The 16305-nt window shown below is 46.3% G+C and overlaps 1 pseudogene across 1 annotated transcript in view; it reads left to right on the top strand.

Annotated features, from left to right (window-relative positions):
* The window catches only part of LOC143956910 (cytosolic phospholipase A2 gamma-like), a 291348-nt pseudogene that overhangs the window by 248882 nt on the left and 26161 nt on the right, over positions 1-16305 (top strand). Inside the window, exons 15-16 of the transcript XR_013269985.1 lie at positions 1933-2028; positions 4799-4956. The product of XR_013269985.1 is annotated as a cytosolic phospholipase A2 gamma-like (transcript). The remainder of the gene's footprint in view (positions 1-1932; positions 2029-4798; positions 4957-16305) is intronic.

Below are 16305 nucleotides of genomic sequence, written 5' to 3'. Positions count from 1 at the left end.
TCATCCGAACTTGTGTTTAACTTGTTCCAACCAATGTCTCTGTAAAGAAATGAGGTGTAGGAGGGGCGATTGCATCTCGATGTAATATAAGGGAGAGATGCACACCTGTCCCCTCCACGTCAAGTTGAAGCTACGTGACATGACGTTGAGAAATGGGTCAATGTAACCACGGACTAAAGGCACCACTAGGGTCATCCTCAACATGGGAAGTGGAGACGTGGCCAACTGGAGTATCCAGCTCCTCTGTATAGAGCTGCGACCGATGCTTTGTTTTATATACATTGCTGCAGCGCGACCAGAACTTGGAAGCGCCTTGGATGTTATGACACATCAAACGTCCTGCCGCTAACTCCCCGAATTGATGGGAATGTGGCGGAGCTGCCTTTGATTTATCGGCGACTTAGCAAATACTGGCCAGCGCTCCTGGATAACATAAGGAAGTGGTAACGTAGAAAACCACTAAATCAGTAAATTGCCATTTTGGGAGAGATATAGAGGCATGGCCCGGGGGGATTACCACGTATGACTGTTTGTTTTGGGCCAATGACAATAATATTTATGGAGATAGTGGGTATCTAATACTTTTGATATTGGAAATACTTGTTTTACGTTTTGAGATACTCCACCAATCAGCCGTTTTCAAGCACTCTATTACTACATGCTCTTTGATTGCTAACATGCTAACTTGATTTCCCAGTATTGAATGGACTATAAACCGGATGTAGCAGCATTTCTAGGAACTGGATATTGATGAAATGTTATATGCACAAGGATACAACTATGTTTGCTACCTGAAGAGAAGTTAATTGCTATCCCCGTGTGGAGAGTATATGTTGTATTAGGAATTTAGACAGCATAGTATCCCATTAAAGTATACTGCTATATAAGCTTCTACTACCCTAGGGACCATGCATGCATTGATTTCCTTTTATATCAATTTATTATAGTATTTATTAAATTAATGATTTTGGTGGATTTCGCTGTAGGATCTTAATGCATGTGTGGTATTTGAGGCGCCCAGTCCGTTTTTGTTATTTGTAAGTCTATTGTCTGTATGTGTCTGTGTATTTGGTTGTTTGGTGCACCATGTGTGTTTTTTTTTTTTTTTCTATGCAATTTGTGTCACCTTCTGATATTTAACAAAATTAGTTTACTTTAACCTTTGGTCAAGTAATTTTAGATAATTGTGGCTTTGATATGTAATAAAATACTATTTAAAAATGATTACTTTCCTCCCATATGTGTCCACTTCTGCCTTAGTAGCTGTCTTTTCTTCCTTTTTTGACCTCACTTGGAAATTATTTTTTTTGTGTATGCAGTTTCTGGCTATGGCAGGAGCCTCTTTGATTTGGATGGAGGAGTGGCATGGGGGGGGGGGGGGGTTTCATTGCTACTTAGCTAATGTGTGGTGGAAATTTGGTAATTGTTTTTTTGTTTTACACTTTCAAGCATGCCCCTTTACCTCTCTGGTGGGCAGCAGAAGTGATGGTGGATATGACCTCAGGGGGCCATAATATACATAGAAATGCTGCCTCTATTTACAAATCAGTGCTGCCGGTCCGTGGCTATTTACATATTAATGCAGCCCCTATTTACATATCAATTGCGGTTATATACATGTAAACCCACAGTCTGCAGGAGAGTCATCTGTACATGGAAATAGGGCAGAGCTGGGCAGGATTAGTAACAGAACTTCACACTGAAATATTGGCACACAGCACAGGACTAAGTGAGATAACCCTGCAGGTCTAACGCCATTTCCCACTTTCCATTTTGCATATGTGGGGAAAGATGATACTGCCCAGTGAAGTATTTGGCGGGTCATATACATGTGGATCATGTACGCTGTTTTGAATGAAGTTAATACTGCAATCATTTTCTATTGTCTGACAATGGTTCAGGTCACTTTTAAGATTTTTTTGTTTTCTCTAGATCTCTATGACGATGTTGTAGTGATGGAGAACATCATATCTTGTTTTTTGGAGTGGAAATGGGGAACAACAAACAATTTCCTCTACAAATGCAAAGGTGAGCATATTGTATTGGTGACATTGTAACAAAAAAAACTTTCTCTAAATCAGAAACTGATTATTGACCTCCAGATAGGATCCATAGTTCTAGATGGTGCATGCCCTCTCTAACCTTCCAATCTCCAGTTCCAGTAAGGTCAGATTCTTTGACGAGGTACATGAAATTGCCTACTACAGAGATAAGATGGTGGACAGCCACTTCTAATGCTTTCATGCTTTCCATCCAAAACTTTTCTCTGATTGTGAATAGCGTAGGGGATAATTTATGCCTTTTGTTGTTTTTTTTTTCCTGTCTATGTTCCCATCGGGCTGATTCCCTCTCTCTATTTGCACTGACGACCATTGTCACTAGAAGAAACAAGTGATTAGAATTCCAACATTTTAAGGTTGTCACAAAGAGAACCTTTTTGAATATGAGCAACTGCCTACGAGGGGATTTTTCTTGACAATCCTGTTGTGTCTCTGGGACAGGAAGTAAAATTTAACACAAACCGGAAAAAAAAAAAAAACTATTTAAAAAAAAAAGTTTTAGCAAGAAAAATATGCTTTATTTTTGGATATAAAGGGAGTTATTGCACCTCCAAATAATTACATTATTCTTAACCTCTTCCCATTCATCAATGCTGCCCTTTAACGGGTCTTAAAGCGTAATTCCACCCAGAAGTGGAGCTTATCTGATTCCCCCCCCCCCCCCCTCACATTTGGCACCTTTCGGGGAGGAGGGGAGGGGAGAGTCTCTTGACAGGTACCCTGCCCCCACTTTCATCAGACCTTGCCATGGTGAGGTACGTCAGAATTTGGCCCCCTCTTCCTTCCACTGCTGCCGGGCCAGTAATGCCGGAGTCCGCCGGACAATCCACCCGTGTGTGTGCTCCGGCGGACTTTTTGTTCCCAAAAGTCCAGCGGACTTAGAAAGAAGTCTTCACTCAAAATTGTCCGCCGGACTCTGCAGTCTGGTGGACATTCCACCTGTCTGTGTGCTAGTCCACCGGACTTTTGAAATGAATGGACTTGCCCACACACGGAGTAAAGTCCGTTCATTTAGAACATGACTCCAGGTAGACGGAACTGGTGAAGGAAGTCAATGTCGCCGCCTCCATCACCGAGATTGACACCTCGCGAGCCCTGTCACCTGGTATGGATTCCGGACCCCTACCCTATGTGAATGAGTATGGGGTACGATGTACCCCTACCCATTCACCTGGGGAAAAAAGTGTACACAAAAAAACACAACACAGGTTTTTAAAGTACTTTATTAGACAGCTCGGGAGGTCTTCTTCCGTCTTCGAGGATCTTCTCGCCGGCTCCTCCACTATCTTCTGCTCTTTTGATAGCTCTTTTACTAGCGGAGGAGCCAGGCTTTCTCCTCCGTCACCACCGCCATCTGGGGGTCTTCTTCCGACTTCGGGGGTCTTCTTCTGACTTCGGGGGTCTTGTCCCGCTCTTCGGTTCTTCTTGCCGGGCCTCTGCTTTCTTCTTCCAGCTCTTTTTGAAGCGTTGGCCCGGTATTGTCGCTGTCACCGCCGCCTTCTGCTTCTTCTGCTTCTGCTGCTTCTTCTTCTTCTTCAAAGCACCCCCCCCCCCCATGTTGAGGGCACGCGTCCTGGTACGGCTCAGAAGCGGGGGGGTGCTCACTCGTCCCCACCCCCTTCCTGACTGGCCGGGCTGCATGCTCGGATAAGGGTCTGTTATGGACTTTGGGGGGACCCCCATGCCGTTTTTTCGGTGTAGGAGTTCCCCTTTAAATCCATACCAGGTGACGGGGTTTGCAAGGTGTCAATCTTGCTGATGGAGGCGGCAACATTGACTCCCTTTGCTAGTTCTGTCTACCTGGAGTCACGTTCAAAATTAACGAACTTTACTCCGTGTGGGGGGAAGTCAGTTCATTTCAAAAGTCTGGCGGACTCCCGCCATAGTCCGGCGGATTGTCTGCCGGACCTAGTCCGCCAGAAAAGGGGTGCCATTGGATATATTGAATCGGGTTGATAGCAAGCCATATATATACACCTGAGCAGAGGGGTTCCTGTACAGTTCCATAATTGCTGAGTGGATTGGGTCTGTAAACCCAAAACTAGCAAGGACCTGAGTTAGGTACTTCTAGTGTATTCTGTCAAGCTCCTGTTCTGTATCCAAAGTGAGGAGTAGAGAAGGATTTATTTCCTTGTTGGCTAGATCAATGGTCTCCAAACTACGGCCCGGGGGCCAGATGCTGCCCTTTGCTTGCTTTTATCCAGCCCTTGGGGTGCTATTTTATTCATTGGCACAAGTGAAGGACACAATTCCTCCCAATGACACCAATAATGGAGCCCAATGATACCAATGATGAGGCAGCATTTTTCCCAATCATGGGGCACAATGCCACTAATGATGGGGCACAATTCCTCCCAAATGACACCAATGATGGGGGATTTTGTACTCCTGATGGCCATAGTCTGGCCCCCTTAAAGTCTGAAGGACAGTAAACCGGCCCTTTGTTTAGAAAGTTTGGAGACCCCTGGGCTAGATGTATGACATTAATCAGCTGCCTAGTAGCGTCTGATGACTTTCGTAAATCCCGATTGGTCTAAATGAATGATGGAAGGTAGTATGTCCACCAGCCTAGTAGCTTGCAGTTTAGCATACATTTCAAGGTCTTTATTCACCAAATAAATAGGGTGAAAACTAGTAAACAAGATCCTTCCCTGGCTTCGGTAGTGCAACTGTTAATGGTTTGAGCATTTCAGAGGATATTTTAATTATTTTTATTGATTTGTTGATTTCTTTTGCAGATAAAATCCCAAAAGGCTGCGACCTCTTTGATAAAAAGCACATCCATCTGATCGATGCCGGGTTGGAAATTAATACTCCGTACCCCTTAATGTTACGTCCTCATCGCAAAGTAGATCTGATTTTGTCTTTTGACTTCAGTGCAGGAGATCCATTTGAGGTAATCGCATTTTATGGTCATTCAATGCAACTTGCCAACAGCAGATATAAATGTATTGAAAAACACAAATCATTAAATAATTATGGGAAAGGAGCTGAGCTACCCTGGGTTCAGTTCAAGCATCGTTCTTCAAGCTTCAAATAAGTTAAAGTGGTTCTGCACCAACGTTATTTTATTTTTATTTTTTTTGAACATTTAAAAATGATGTCTTGTTAACAACATCCTTACTTGTAGTGACGTTTCCCGTTATCCAGGTCCGTTTTTATATAGACTAAATTGTTTATAAAATCGTTGTCAGCCGATGTCATGTTGCTTGTGGGCATTTGAAGCCCACAAGCAATCACTTCCTCCTTCCCTCAATTTGAAAGAACCAGCATTCCTTGCTGGTTCCTGCGCATGCTCAGTGGCTACAGCTACGAGCAGCGTAATTCTAAATGTTGGCATGCCAATGACGTCACGCCATTGAAATAACGCGAGATTTCACATCGGACCTCCACACTGACTCCTGGGATTAATTACACGAGGTCCCAGGAGACAGTGCGACGGTCACCGGATATGATGCGGATACCCACATAAACACCACCCACCGCTGCAGGGACAGAAAAATATCTTTGAAAAGCAGAACAGGTACGATTGAAAAAAAGATATTAAAACGTCCATTGTGAACTCTTTAGTGCATGTAGAAACGATTGAGCCAAACATAGCCAAATGCGTGCAGAACCACTTTAAGATGCCAAACCCTAACCCCACTAGAATCAATGGGAGCCAAATCTGTCATACTAAAAATGCCCATTGATGGGGGGGGAGTACTGCCTTGGGGAACAAAAAGTAAGTACACCCCTTACATTTTTGTAAATCTTTTCTTCTCTCTTTTCATGTGACAACACTGAAGAAATGACACTTGTCTACAATGTAAAGTAGTGAGTGTACAGCTTGTATAACAGTGTAAATTTCCTGTCCCCTCAAAATAACTCAACACACAGCCATTAATGTCTAAACCGCTGGCAACAAATGTGAGTACACCCCTAAGTGAACATGTTCGAATTGGGCCCAATTAGCCATTTTCCCTCCCCGGTGTCATGTGACTCGTTACTGTTACAAGGTCTCAGGTGTGAATGGGGAGCAGGTGTGTTAAATTTGGTGTTATCGCTCTCACTCTCTCATACTGGTCACTGGAAGTTCAACGTGGCACCTCATGGCAAAGAACTCTCTGAGGATCTGAAAAAAAGAATTGTTGCTCTACATCAGTGGTTCTTAACCTTTCTAATGCCGCGACCCCTTGATAAAATGTCCCAAGTTGTGGGGACCCCTAACAGTAAAATTATTTTCGTAGCGTGAGTTGTCAACACACAAGGCAAGACAAGTAATTTGCGCCCCTAACCCATGGACATTTAGTGCTCCCTGAGTCCCTTCCACTCATAAAGTATTAAAACCCCTTATGGTACATTTTGGGATGTACCACTCTTTCTCCTTGTTCTCCTTCCTTTCCCTTTTATCTCTCTATATCCTAAGTTGTCTTTGGGAAATAGACATATGAGTGCTGCCAGCATTGCCGCAGAGGTTGAAGGGGTGGGGGGTTAGCCTGTCAGTGCTCAGACTATATGCCTCACACTGCACCAAGTAGGTCTGCATGGCTGTTGTCCCAGAAGGAAGCCTCTTCTAAAGATGATACCCAAGAAAGCCCGCAATCAGTTGAAGACTGAAGACAAGCTGAAGACAAGCAGACTAAGGACATGGATTACCGGAAACCATGTCCTGTGGTCTGATGAGACTAGGGTAAACTTATTTGGTTCAGATTGTGTCAAGCATGCGTGGCGGCATGCACTGTGACATACTGAAGCAGAGCATGATCCCCTCCCTTCAGAGACTGGGCCGCAGGGCAGTATTTCAACATGATAACCACCCCAAACACACCTCTAAGACCACCACTGCCTTGCTAAAGAAGTTGAAGGTAAAGGTGATGGACTGGCCAAGCAAGGTCTCTAACATCCACCAGCTCCGTGATGTCGTCATGGAGGAGGGGAAGAGGACTCCAGTGAAGTTCTGGTGAACCCCATGCCCAAGAGGGTTAAGGCAGTGCTGGAAAATAATGGTGGCCACACAAAATATTGACACTTTGGCCCCAATTTGGACATTTTCACTACTTTACATTGTAGCAAAGTGTCATTTCTTAAGTGATGTCACGAAAAGATAGAAGAAAATATTTCCAAAAATGTGAGGGGTGTACTCACTTTTGTGAGATACCGTATATATAATTTGGCCAGGAGCAGTGAATAAATAAAAATGTTCAATTCCTTTAAATAACATACCTCGGGGGTGTCCTAATCCTGCCTGTGAAGGGGGCATCTCTGCGGTGTACATAAAGTGTTGCAGCAATGCTGACATTTACAAAAGAAATAAAGTGTTTAAAAAAACGATCAAAAAACTATTAGGCTACATTCACACTGGAGGCAGGTTTGAAAGCGAGTTCGGGAGCGATTTGAAAGACACCTGTGCGGGTTCATGCACAGATGTCTATTGAAATCGGTCCCAAAGTCACCAAAAGTAGTGCAGGAACTACTTTTGGAAATCAGTGCAGCAAAGTTAGCATCGCACTGATTGCGACAGTGCCATTGCTGGCAATAGGCTGCGATTTGGCACGTAATTTGACACTTCTTTTTGGAAAGGTCACTTTTTCTGTAGCATATCCTACAGCAAGGATAAAACAAAATTGCATAGTCTCCCCCAAAAGGCATACATAAAAAAAATAAAAAATGAGGTCCCCCAGGAATTCCATACCAGATCCTAAATCTGGACATGCTACTTGGCTGGCCAGAAAAGAGGTGTGGGCAAATGTGCACCCCCCCCCAAATACTTACCTGAGCCCAGTGGCGGCCCATACATAGGGGGTGCCTGGGCACCACCCCCTCCCCCCATGCAGTAACAAAAAAAATTTAAGAATAGCCCTTTAAAAAAAAAAAGTCCTTAAGTGCACTGTGTTCGGGCGCCACGTCAATCACGAGATTGTAGAAGCAGCGCTTCATTGGCGGGGTTTGGAGCTGCTTTGCAGCGCAGTCCATCGTGCCGAGCAGCATCCACACAGCACTCAGCAGGGTGCTTTGTTCTCAGTGTGAGAAAAAAGTCACTTCCGGCGGGCTACAAAAAGATGGCCACCATGAGTACTAATCCCCTTTTGTTCAGTGGCAAGGGGACTGAACACATGGAGAAAGCCAGGAACTAGCTGGGGAGGGACAGATGCAACTTGAAGGTGGGCTGTGGTGCCAAGGACACAGATGTGAGGAGGACCTTGCTGCTCCGCTGGGGACACAGATCTAAGGAGGACCCTGCTGCTCCGCTGGGGACACAGATGTAAGGAAGGACTCCGCTGGGGACACAGATCTAAGGAGGGACTCCGCTGGGGACACAGATGTAAGGAGGGATTCCGCTGGGGACACAAATGTAAGGAGGGGCTCTGCTGGGGACACAGATGTAAGGAGGGGCTCCGCTGGGGACACAGATGTAAGGAGGATCTCCGCTGGTGACACAGATGTAAGGAGGGTCTCCGCTGGGGACACAGATGTAAGGAGGGTCTCCGCTGGGGACACAGATGTAAGGAGGGGCTCCGCTGGGGACACAGATGTAAGGAGGGGCTCCGCTGGGGACACAGATGTAAGGAGGGGCTCCGCTGGGGACACAGATGTAAGGAGGGGCTCCGCTGGGGACACAGTTGTATGGAGGGGCTCTGCTGGGGACATAGATGTATGTAGGGACTCTGCTGGGGCAACTGATGTAAGGAGGGACTCCGCTGGGGCAACTGATGTAAGGAGGGACTCCGCTGGAGGCACCTGATGGCATCTGGTGGCAGGCGATGTGGCAAGTTACACGATCTGGGCTCCCACTGATTCTGCATTATGGTGAGTTGAACGATCTAATTTTATGTTACAATGTAATAATAGAAATAATGCACTTCAATCATCCTGACACCACAACAACCACAGTGCCAGGGTGATTGACACCAGGTGTTTGGAGTATCTATCTGTGGATTGTTAAACTTTCTAGAATACACATATTTCTATTGTTGTGTAGGATCTGGGCCTGCTGTCCCTCCCTCTCTCCCTCCCTCTCCCTTCATCCGTCGTTCATCTCAAATACTAACCACACCACCTTAGAGCCACGCTCACTATTTTCCTGAAGCCACTCCCATTTTCACAAAGTGAGAGGGGTCAAAAAAGAAGGTGTCAGAAACCATGAATCAGACTGAGACAGAAGTGCAATTAAATCACACTTGTTTATTAAATAAAAATAAAAAGGTAAATAGAGAAAGAATAGTCAAAGCATAGGCAAAGTCCAGTAACCGGATCGAGTAGTCAGCAAGGCCAGAGTTCAATAACCAGATCGGATAATCAGACAGGCCAGAAGTCAGGGATCCAAGTAGAGAAACAGCAAGCAGGATAAGGAGCCAGAAGGGATGTCAGCAAGACAGTCTTTAAACAGAACCGCAGGAGATGGTTTCTTGTGATGTGACCAAGACGAAGGCAGAGGTGAAGTGAGCTGTACAGCTTTAAGTAGGCAGGTCAGACGAGCATGATCAGGAACAGCTGGTAACTGTGGAGAGAGATCAGAGCTGGCAATTAGTCAACAGCTGAGCAGCCAGCCCAGAGAAGGAAGGGCTAAGCCAGCCCTGACAGTACCCCTTCCTCAATGACCCCTCTCCCTCAGAGGGCCACCGGGCTTGAGGGGAAAGTGTCTATGGAACTCACGAAGGAGGACAGGGGCATGTACGTCTGAGGATGAAACCCAGGAGCGTTCCTCCGGACCGTACCCCTTCCATTGCACCAGGTACTGTATGCACCCACCGAACCTACGGGAGTCAACAATGGATTGTACCTCATACTCCTCATGGTTCTATACCTGAATAGGTTGAGGGCGTGGCACCAAGGTGGTAAATCGGATACAGACCAATGGTTTCAATAAAGAGACATGAAACACATTTGAGATGCGCATACTAGGAGGAAGGTCCAATGCGTAAGCCACTTTGTTAATCCTGCAAAGGATACGGAAAGGCCCAATAAACTGAGGTGCAAACTTCAGTGAGGGAACACTAAGCCGGAGGTTGCGAGATGATAGCCAGACCCTGTCCCCAACCTGGAAGGAAGGCGCAGGCAGGCGTCTGCGATCAGCATGGGGTCTGTACCTATCATTAGCATGACGCAAAGCCTCCTGGACTTGTACTCAAGTGGAACGAAGACCACGGAGATGCTCCTCTAATGCAGGAATACTCAGCAAAACAAATGAGCATCAGGGAAGGTTGGAAACCATAATTTGCCATAAATGGAGACAATCGGGAGGCAGAATTTAAGGCACTGTTGTGAGCAAACTCTGCCCATGGTAATATGTCTGACCAGTTGATATGGTGGTCAGAAATATAGCAACATAGGAATTGCTCCAAGGACTGATTGGCTCGCTCTGCAGCCCCATTAGACTGCAGGTGATACGGAGAAGAGAACGCAAGCTGGATTCCCAACTGTGCACAAAAGGCTTGCCAGAACCGGGAGACAAACTGACTGCCCCTGTCTGAGACAATCTCCTTGGGTAGCCCATGTAAGCAAAAGATCTCCCGAGCAAAAATGGAAGCCAGTTCCTTAGAGGTGGGCAACTTCTTAAGTGGAATACAATGACACATCTTTGAGAATCGGTCAACCATCATAAGGATAACAGCGTTGCCTTGGGAGTTGGGCAACTCCACAATGAAATCCATTGACAGGTGAGTCCAGGGCCTCTCTCCATTGGGTATGGGTTGTAGGAGGCCCACTGGAAGGTGTTGTGGTGTCTTACTCTGAGCACACATGGGACAGGCAGCTACGAAGGCAGTAACATCAGCCTGTAGACTAGGCCACCATAACTGTTGGGAAATGGCCCAAATTAGTTGATTCTTCCCAGGATGGCCAGCTGCCTTGGGAGAATGGTAAATCTGGAGCACAGCAGTACGAAGACTCTCTGGGACAAAGCAGTGGTCACAAGGTTTCTCAGGAGGAGCATGGACCTGAGCAGCAAGAATTTTGTCACCCAAAGGAGAAGTAAGACTGGTGCGAACCGTAGCCAAGATACGATCAGGAGGAATCATAAGAACCGGAACCGACTCCGACTTGGAAGTGGAGGAAAATTGTCGTGACAATGCATCAGCCCTTACATTCTTTGTACCGGGTAAGAATGAGACAATGTAATTAAAGCTCGACAAGAAAAGGGCCCATCGCGCCCTTTGGGGAGAGAGTCGCTTAGCCTTAGACAAGAATGTAAGATTCTTATGGTCAGTAAGAACAGGCACAGTGGTACCTTCAAGGAGATGTCTCCATTCTTTTAGGGCTAAAATGATCGCCAACAGCTCTCTGTCACCAATCTCATAATTGCACTCAGCAGGTGACAATTTCTTGGAAAAGTAGCCACACGGATGCATAGCGCTCTCAGAGTTAGGACGTTGAGACAGAAGGGCGCCAACTCCAGTCTCAGAAGCATAAACTTCTAGGATAAAAGGCAATGTAGGATCAGGATGTGCCAACACAGGAGCAGAAACAAAGGCAGCCTTGAGTCTCAAAGGCCTTAATGGACTCCGGAGACCAACTCTGTGGGTTACCGTCCTTTCTGGTCATATCAGTCAGGGGCTTGACCAGAGACAAGAAGTTACAAATAAACTTCCGATAGTAGTTAGCAAAACCCAGGAAGCGCTGCAGAGGACATAAACCCACGGGTCGAGGCCACTGTAGGACTGCCGAAAGTTTCTCTGGGTCCATCGAAAAACCAGAAGTGGAAATTACATAGTCCAGGAATGTAACCTGTTCACGATGGAACTCGCACATCTCCAGTTTACAATAGAGATTGTTCTCTCTTAGTTTCTGAAGCACACGACAGACATCTGTGTGGTGGCTCTCCAGGGACTTGGAAAATATGAGGATATCATCGAGATAAACCACCACACATAACTGCAACAAATCTCGGAGGACATCATTAATAAATTTCTGGAAAACTGCCGGGGCGTTACAAAGGCCAAAAGGCATTACCAGGTATTCATAATGGCCTGTTCTGGTATTAAACGCAGTTTTCCACTGGTCGCCCTCCTTAATGCGCACGAGATTGTATGCCCCTCTCAGGTCAAGCTTTGTGAAAACCATTGCTCCCTTGAGGTGGTCAAACAACTCTGTAATCAATGGAATCGGGTAGGCATTCTTAATCGTGACATGATTGAGACCCCTATAATCTATACAAGGTGTCAGTTCACCACTCTTCTTCTTCACAAAGAAGAAAGCAGCACCAGCAGGAGACGAGGATTTGCGGATGAAACCTCGAGAAAGTGTGTCAGCAACATACTCCTCCATGGCCTTATCCTCCAAGACTGACAAAGGGTAAACCCGGCCAGGAGGAGGTATGGCACCAGGTTGAAGGTCAATTGCGCAATCATAAGACCGGTGTGGAGGCAAATTACCGGCTTGAACTTTATCAAAGACATTGTTAAAATCGCGGTACTCCTCTGGCAGGGAGGGGAGTAAAGAGGTGCACAGGACCTTGGATACCTTCAGGAAGCATGTCTCACTGCATTGTGGTGATCAGGAGAGAACCTCGGCATGGAGCCAATCAAAAGAGGGGTTGTGCCTCTGTAGCCAAGGATAACCAATAACCAGTGGAAACCTGGGTGAGGAAATAACTTGGAATTGGATTATCTCATGGTGAAGAGCCCCCACGCCCATGGACAACGGAACTGTCTCATGAGTCACATGGGCAGGCTGTAAAGGTCTCCCGCCAAGAGCCTCAATGGCAAGGGGAGTGTCACGCAGCTGCAGTGGAATCGAGTGCGGAGAAACAAATGCAGCATCAATGAACAGGCCTGCAGCCTCAGAGTCGATTAGAGCCTGTATCTCGATGGACAACCCAAGAAAGGGTGACCAAAACCGGGGGCTTATCCTTCTGGATAACTGGGGATGAAACAACGCCACCTAAGGTCTGTCCATGACAGGACCTCAAGGTTCAGGCGTTCCCTGGACGGGTAGGACAAGACTTCAAAAAGTGACCTGCCTGGCCACAATAAAGGCACAATCTCTCCCTCCTCCTAAAGGCTCATCCACAGAGAGACGCGTGAAGTCCAGGTGCATGGGTTCATCTTCACTGACCGACTCGGTAACATGAGGCATGGGAGGTGAGGGAGGCATGGGTGGGACTACAAAGCTTGGAGGCAAACGTATAGGCGGCTTCCACAAGGGCTCCTTAAGAGAAAGTCTTTCTCTAAGTCTGGAGTCAATAAGGATGGCAAACGAGATCAAGCTCTCCAGCTCAGTGGGTATATCTCGGGGCTGCTATTTCATCCTTGATGGAATCCGAGAGACCATGAGAAAAAGCAGCCACAAGGACCTCATAGTTCCAAGCGACCTCTGCTGCCAGAGTACGGAATTCAATGGCATAGTCGGCAACAGTTCTCGCACTCTGTTTGATGGACATGAGGCACTTGGCAGCAGAAGTGGAGAATGCGGGAACGTCAAATACCCTTTTAAAGGAGACCACAAACTGAGGGTAACTCACACTTGTTTATTAAATAAAGATAAAAAGGTAAATAGAGAAAGCGTAGTCAAAGCATAGCCAGAGTCCACTAACCAGAATGGGTAATCAACCATGCCAGAGGTCAATAACCATATCGGGTAATCAGCCAGGCCAGAAGTCAGGGATCCAAGTAGAGCAATAGCAAGCAGGATAAGGAGCTAGAAGGGAATAGGGATGTCAGCAAGCCAGTCTTTAAACAGAACCGCAGGAGATGGTTTCTTGTGATGTGCCCAAGGCGAAGGCAGAGGTGAAGTGAGCTGGACAGCTTTAAGTATGCAGTTCAGACGAGCATGATCAGGAACAGCTAGTAACTGTGTAGAGAGATGAGAGCTGGCAATTCACCGACAGCTGAGCAGCCAGCCCAGAGAAGGAAGGGCTAAGCCAGCCCTGACAGAAGGATGTTGTCTGGCACCCCCCCATCCTAAAACTTCACCAGCTGCCACTACCTGAGCCCCATCCTGATCCAACGATGTGCACAAGAGCATTGGGGGACTTTTCCTGCTCATTGGCTGAGACAATCACAGCCAGCGAGCCAATGATGAGAGAGAGGGGGCCAAGCCCCTGCTCCATGTCTAAATGGACATGCAGAGCAGTGGCTCGGGAGGACACCTGCTTGGGTGCCCCCACTGCAAGCTGCTTGCTCTGTGGGCACTCTACAAAACCGCTGTACAGAGCAGGTAAGTATGACATGTTTGTTGTTTTTTACCTTTAATATCACTTTAAGAAAATCTGACCTGTGACTTTTTTTAATAGAATAGTAGCAGTTTTTTTTTGATTTGGCATATTATATTATTGAGTAGCATGTGGGGTGAATGGATCTTGTGGGGTAGTTAATTTTTATACAATGTAAACAGGGCAGGGCTCTCCTCCTTCTGGGTGGACATCATACAACGTCCTCCCGCTCACACCACCCTCACCCATCTCCCTCGGACATCAACATAGGGACAAGGTGCATTGGGGGGTGCCCAAAGCACTCTCTCCATGTTGAGGACATGTGGCCTGGTATGGTTCAGGAGGAGGGGCACTCTCTCGTCCCCCTCTTTTCTATAGCCTGCCAGGTTGTGTGCCCAGATAAGGGTCTAGTGTAGATTTTGGGGGACCCCCCACGCAATTTTTTTTTACAGTTTGGTGCAGGATTAGCCTTAATATTCATACCAGGCCCAAAAGGCCTGGTAATGGACTGGGGAGGCAAACCCATGTCGTTTTTTTTTTTTCAATGATTGTTAGCTATGTTTCCAAGATCCAACAATTCATTACAGCTGCGATCATTTTTAAATGCCAATTTTCCTTTAGAAATTTTGCTGTGGTATTGTTCTAAACACAGGAAAGATGTGCCACTTTACAGGCATACTATAGACACCCACCAGGCACAATATTTAGCCACTTGCTTACTGGGTACTTAAACCCCCCTCCTGCCCAGACCAATTTTCAGCTTTCAGCGCTGATGCACTTTGAATGACAATTGCGCGGTCATACAACACTGTACCCAAATTAAATTTTATCATTTTTTTCCCCACAAATAGAGCTTTCTTTTGGTGATATTTAATCACAGCTGGGATTTGTATTTTTTGCTAAACAAACAAAAAAAGTTGGAAAATTTTGAAAAAAATAAATCATGTTTCATAGTTTGTTATAAAATTTTTCAAACAGATAATTTTTATCCTTCATTGATATGCGCTGATGAGGCAGCACTGGTGGGGACTGATAGGCACAGTTAAGGTGGCACTGATAGGCACAGATAAAGTGGCACTGATGGGCCCTGATGGTGGCACTTATGGGTGCCACTGATGGGCACTGATAGGTACCACTGATAGCTGGCACTGATCGGCACTGATAGCTGGCACTGATGGGCACTGATAGGTGACACTGATAGGTGGCACTGATGGGCGCCACTGATGGACACTGGTAGATGACACTGATGGGCACTCATAGGTGGCACTGATGTGCAGCACTGTTGTTAAGGCACTGTGGGCACTGATAGGTGGCACTGTGGGCACTGATGGGTGGCGCTGGTGGACACTGGTAGGTGGCACTGTTGCCTACTGCTAGGTGGCACTGGCAGGGGGCACAGGTTGGTGATGAGGATCTGGCAGCAGCTCGCCGTGATCGGGACTGATGTCCCTCTCACAGCCTCCGGTGATCGGCTTTTTTTTTCCTCATGCTGTCAGCACAAGGAGAAAAAATCGCTGATTACCGACTCTGTTGACATCACATGATCACCTGTCATTGGCTGACAGCTGATCACGTGGTAAGGGGTCAGGATCAACCCTTTACGCTGATCTGTGGTCCAGCGAGCAGGGGAGCACGGAGGCCACTCGGGCACAGGAGGAGGTCAATAGACGGCCTCCTGGCAAAGCAGGTCTGCACTGTGGCCATCAATCGGCTATAGCGCAAATCTGAAGTAGTTAAAGGAATATTTCATTTTTTTTGTTTCACTTTAAGCATTATTAAAATAACTTCTCCAGAAAAAAACTTCAATTTTTTAAAACTTATTATTTTTTTTATTGATACATGTCCACTGGGGCAGGACCCGGGTCCCCAAACACTTTTTATGACAATAACTTGCATATAAGCCTTTAAAAATAGCACTTTTGTTTTTTCATGTTTGTTTCCCATAGACTTTAATGGGGGTTACCTTTTTTGCCTGTTCGCAACTTCTTGTGAACCGAACCGAGGGGTGCTTGGCTCATCCCTAGCTAGAACCATGTTCCTGACATGTGGTGCCCCTCAAATAAATACTAGACTTTCAGCTTGATTAAGGGTCTGGTATGGATGTTAAGGGGGGTC

Source organism: Lithobates pipiens, unplaced genomic scaffold (assembly GCF_037356315.1).
Source record: "Lithobates pipiens isolate NorthernLeopardFrog02 unplaced genomic scaffold, aLitPip1_a1.2 Scaffold_44, whole genome shotgun sequence".
NCBI lineage: Eukaryota > Metazoa > Chordata > Amphibia > Anura > Ranidae > Lithobates > Lithobates pipiens.
The sequence above is the reverse complement of the archived record's forward strand: the minus strand, read 5'-3'. Positions and strand labels throughout refer to the sequence as shown.